This window comes from Trichosurus vulpecula, chromosome 2 (assembly GCF_011100635.1).
Source record: "Trichosurus vulpecula isolate mTriVul1 chromosome 2, mTriVul1.pri, whole genome shotgun sequence".
In the NCBI taxonomy this organism is placed as follows: Eukaryota; Metazoa; Chordata; class Mammalia; order Diprotodontia; family Phalangeridae; genus Trichosurus; species Trichosurus vulpecula.
In genome coordinates, this window is record NC_050574.1 from 213783410 (window position 1) to 213789287 (window position 5878).

Consider the following 5878-nt stretch of genomic DNA (forward strand, 5'->3'; position numbering starts at 1 on the left):
GTGGTTATCCAGTTTAGTTAGCTTAAGTACTCATTATTTAATAACCAGTTCAATTTGTGAATCCTAAATTAAATTTGATTTTTAAGATATTAAACTTAACTTCTAAGTTAAGCAAGAAAGATGAATAGAAGCGAGTAGAGCATTGGGGCTGATGCTCTGATTTGTAGACATTGATATTGTCCAACATATTATATATTGCTCTGAGGAAACATTAGGGAAAATTGTAGGGTGCATATTTTAGGAATTTAAGAACTCCTGTTTGAGCTCTAAGATGTTCCAGTCTTTTGAATGTTGCTTAGAATAGTTATTTCACAATTACTTTTTTTTTCAAAATTAGATAGAAGTTATCCATTATTAATAATTAAATAGATTGATTTATTTCAGATAACATTGACCTAACTGTGAGTCTCAAACCCTTCCAAAATACAAATCGCCTGAGGTAAAGCTAAAAATAAGATGAACAAATGTCATCTAGTGGTAAAACTGGGCAACTGCAGCTCCATAGTGTAGAATATATTTGATAAATGCAAAATAATGCTCCCAGTGTATGCATACTAAAGGTCATCTTGTAATTTTGTATGGTCATTGTAGGTAGGGAAAACTCAAAGGAAGGAAGTTATTTGTTGAGAAAAAAAACCAATGAAGCACTTAAAAGAATGTCACGTGCTTCTGTATGTATCTGAGAACTATTGTTTTTGTCTCATCAGTAAAGTGTCTTTGGACATTTTTAGAATTGATGTCTTTACTTTTACATTGGAAACGAGAAATATTATGGAAAACATTTTTATGTATGTAGAATATATCTGGAGAATTTGATCATTATGGCATTAGAGAAGGCATTAGTATAATATGGCTATGCTTTGTGTTGACTACTCACTTAACTGTCCCAGGTTCATGGATTAATCTTACATTTTTCCATCCTACCTATTTGCCTGAAGGTACTCTGCGGTGCGATGGGTTAGTGGAGACTTAGCAGACAGAAAATGGGGTCATAGAGGGTAGTGTCAGATGGAGCCTAGTGTAGGTGTCACTGTAGTCAGGGCCAGTTTGGTTACTTTCTGGACAGGCAAGATTGCTAGCAGAAATAAAACATTTAAACAGGTAGGGCAGGGGGTAGGGTTAGCAGAAAATATAGGTTTGATGGCTTGGTCAAGGGGCAAAGAGAGAGCTCTCTTTCTTCTAGGTTGAGATCTGAGGCCAGCATCAGGGAGGGGGACAGCTTATGTATCTTGACAGCTCTTTCAACACCTAGTATAATATCTGCCACATAACAGGCACCCAGCTACCAGTTACCCCGTCTTTCCTGATCTTTCCAGTTATTAGCATATTCTCCCTCCTCAACTACTTTATACAAAGTAATATTTTGTAAAGAGGAGTGTGCCTTAGTGGGTAAAGAGCTGGCCTTTAGAGCGAGGAAGAGCTGGGCTGCTTTTGATATATTCTGGCCGTGTGACCCCAGGCAAGTCACTTAACCTCTCTGTGCACTAAGACTATAAGTTATAGAGAAGTTACCTATTTGAATTGGCAGTGGGAGTTCTCTATACCAATGAAATGTCAGGTTTATTCCTCCCAATATTTTGTGGGTTTAATTTTTTTCTTTTTAAATTTTGAACTTAGATATCAAAAAAAGTATTTCTATGTATATAGCAGAACAAAAGAAGATTCCATATGAAACTATGAATCTCCATCTTATACCATTTACTTTTTTTTCCCTGAAAAGCATACAGTAAATTTTGATGTTACTTTCATAAATGTCCTCCTTATCTGAGCTTCCTTCTGAACTTCCCTTCTCTCCTCTGCATTTTAAAAAATATGTTTCGATGGCCCCCATTTTTTTTTGGCATTGCTATTACTCTCCCTCCTACATCAAGAAACTATCTTTACCCCAAGAAACATAACTTCAGGCACCAGAGAAATGGGAAATAATTATAGCCCTTGCTACTTCCTGCCCCTTAGAGGAAACCAAATCTCAATGGTTATGAAAGCAGCAGAAAGGTTTCCTAATAGTATATGGGTGATTCAAGTATTTTGATAGTTTCTATTAGAGAAGGCCATAGGACTGACAATCTTCATTTGCTCTGTCTGAAGTATACCTTTGAAAGTTTGTGTAACTACTGCTAATTTGGCAAGCTTGGTTAGCCCTTCACAGTGTGAGTAACAATTATTTTGGTAGAATGTTGGAGAATTTTGCTGCTTCCATCTGCTGGTTATCTTCTAAAATGTAGAGCTGAGAAAATTATATTCTGACTAAATCATAGAATCATACACTTGGAAGGGACCTCGTGAGCTTATCTGGGCCAGCCTCCTAAAGGTCAATGCATAAATCATCTGGTACAGATGGTTTTTTGTCCTATTTTTAAAGATCTCTGAGGATAGAGATTACCCAGCTTCCCTTGGCAGCCTGGTCTTTATGGTCAAGAAGTTCTTCCCTTTGTTTAACCAGACCCTCACTGTAGTTTATTTCTCCTTCTGTGGACCCAGAGGACAGGTGGCATTCACTCTATAATTACCCTTTATGTGTTTGAGATAATCATTAAAACACCCCTTTGGTTCTTGTTTTCTAAGCTAAACCTTCAAAATCGCTATAACTTTTCCTCAGAGGTCTTGTTTTTATAAAGCCCCTTAATTATTTTTTATAATTACAAGTTGCTCTTCTTTGAAGCCTCTGCGTTCTCATGAATAAGAGATGAAGAATGGCCATAAGCACCATGCATTGAAAACTCATCAGTACCAAGGAAACTGGGGAGCTCACTCCCTCTCTCATACATGTCACATTCACTCATGCCTTTTAATAAAGGAGTTCCCTGGCTACCTCATTTTTAATTCATACCCCACAATGAAATCTAGGGTTTTTGTTTGTCTTTCTGCCCAACTATTACTGTAGAGTTGGTCTTTCTCTTCTTTATACAGTGTCCCAGAATTCTTAGTGCAGTTTAAAGCTTTAATAGCTTAGTTACTACTAGTACTACTAATACTAGTACTACTACTACTACTAGTACAAACTAGTAGTAGTTAGTTTTGGGTCCATATATGATAAAACACTTTTATCAATCTTGATTGATTTTAGCAGCACATTTAAATACTTCAGGAGGGTCACTTGTAGAGGCAGTATGGCTTAATTAGTGGATATAGAGCTGGACTTGTAGTCACGATGACCTGGGTCATAACACAGGGTAACTCTGGACAAACCATTTTACTTCTTAGTGCCTCTGGAAACTCACTACCACCTCTTTGAGGGGTCATCAAGATCTGGGTTCAAATCCTGCCTCAGACACTAGCTTTGAGATCCTGGGTAAGTCGATTAACCTCTCTGTGCCTTGGTTTTCTGATGGGTTATACTCAATGGTCTCTAAAGTGGCTTTCAGCTCCACATCTGTGATCCTATGATGTATTAAGTTTTAGAAAGTTGCCAAATTTTGTTCATGGAACATAAGAAGCTCCTCCCCCATAGAAGGCCCCTATCCAGATGAATTATCATAGGTATTTTACATATTAAAGGACTTCAAACTGAAGGATTAGCTCTTTAAGGGCAGCTGGAAGGTTACAATGCAGAGAGCACTAGACCTGGAGACAGGAAGATCTGAGTTCAAATTCTGCCTCATATGCTTACTAGCTGTGTGATCCCAGGCAAGTCACTTAACTTATGTTTGCCTCGGTTTCCTCATTTGTAAGGTGGACATAAATAATAATAGCAGCTATGCCTCAGAGTTGTGGAGGTAAAATGAGATATTATTTGCAAAGTATTTTTCAATCTTAAATCACTATATAAATGCTAGCTATTAATTTTTTTAAAGATACTGATATCATTGATATCCTACATTTTTCTAATCAATACTTTAAAGCTAAGCTTTAGTATTCTGTATATGTGCAATGCTCATTTTCTCTCACTTGGGTATAGGATTTGGGATGAATATGAAGCATCATGATTTTTAAAAGAAGATGTGTTACTATAAATGCAACTTTCTTGGGAAAAGCAGATTTCCTAGAAATACCATGAATTTTAAGAAGAAAATAGTTCCAGATGTCAGATGGAAATGCTTTCAAGCTGCAAGAACAAAATAGTGATTATTGGAAAACTGGGATGTAGCAAGTGATCAGTCAAAGGCAGAAGGAAAGGAAACAGCCATCACAATCTTGGGAGGAGCCTCTGTTTCCCCCCAAGTAGATCCCGTTGTCTCTGAGGAGCAGAACTTCTTGAATTTTCTTTCAGTAAGGCTTTGGTTTAAAATATTACACAACTTCCTGTACAAGCCTCGAAAATTCTTTGGTTTTGCGGAGGATTCTTTTTTAGCAATGTAATCAAGCATGTGAGCCCCGGAATGGCTGCATATTTCCATAATTTCTGTCCTTCCCCTTTCCACTCAAGTCCTTATCCATTCCAAAGAGAATGTGCTGAAGTGACCCTTTTTTTCCTTCCCTCGCACATTCCAATTCCACTACCCTCAGGAATATCACTGACTAGAATCAAAAGACCATACCATCATCAAAATTAGAGCTTCAAGGTCAACTAGTCCAATTCTCTTAATATTATAGGTGAGGAAACTGGGACCCCAAAACATTAAATACTTGTATAAAATTATATACTTTTATAAAAAATATATAATATGAATAATGCTTGCTCACATTTATATAATGCTTTAAGATTTGCAAACATTATCTTAAACATTATCTCATTTGATCTTTGCAACAATTTTGTGAGATAGGTTCTAGTGTTATCCCTACTTTACGGAAGAAAAAATTGATGGTAAGATATGTCGTTACTTGATTAAGGTCACCTAGCAGTTTAGAAGACTGCATTTTGAATAGGAAAAAAAGTACCCCACACACAAATCATCACTGCTAAGTGGAAAAGTAGATATTTTTTCCTTATACAAACAAATAATTGAACTGAGTTGACATATCATCCTTCCCTACTATGCATATTATTTTTAAAAATATTTTTCCAATTACTTGTAAAAAAATTTACATTTTAAAAAATTTTAATTTCCAAAATTCTCTCTCTCCTTCCCTCCCCTCCCCCCTTACTGAGAAGGCAAGCAATTTGATATAGGTTATACATGTGCAATCATGCAAAACTTATTGCCATGATATATCATTTTTATATACCCTAAAACTTGGTTAATGCTATTAATACTGAATGCCAACACTGATTTTTTAAAAAAATTTATTTAGTACTTTATTTTCCCTCATTTATATGTAAAAATAATTTTTAACATTCATTTTCAAAACTTTGAGCTCCAAATTCTCTCCCTTCCTCCCTCCCTGTCCCCCGAAAAGGCAAGCAATTCGATATGGGTTATGCATAACACTGATATTTTTGTAGCACTTACTTGCCAACCTGAAATAAAGAGGACCACCAAAGTGGCAAAAGCTAGGGTCTTTAACTGAAGCCAGCGAATTGCAATTCCAGACACCATGCAGCACCAAAGTAGTGGAGTGCTATGAGGGGCAGAAGGGACCGGGATTTAAATACATTTCAGCAGAGAGGGAGTCTCGTGGAAGTCTCAGCCTGCAGAAGCAGTTGGGCTCCGGAGTGGTGACATCTGGTCAGAACAGTGGCTCCAGGTGCAGCAATGGGAAGTTTCCAGAGATAGCCAGAGGTATCACATGACTGGCTTCAACCAGTTTAGACCTGCTTCAAGCGAATCAGTGGATTTAGTCTCAGATAGCCCCTTCTGATGAGTACATTCAACACGTTTTATGGCATTTACCACAAAATCTCACATGTAACTCCCAACAATAAAGAAGGAAGGAAGGAAATGAGCATGTATTAAGCACCTACTATATGCCAGGTACAATGCTAAACATTTGATAAATATTCTATCATTTGATCCTTACAACAATCCTGGTTAGTTTTTGCTTTTATTGTCCCCATTTT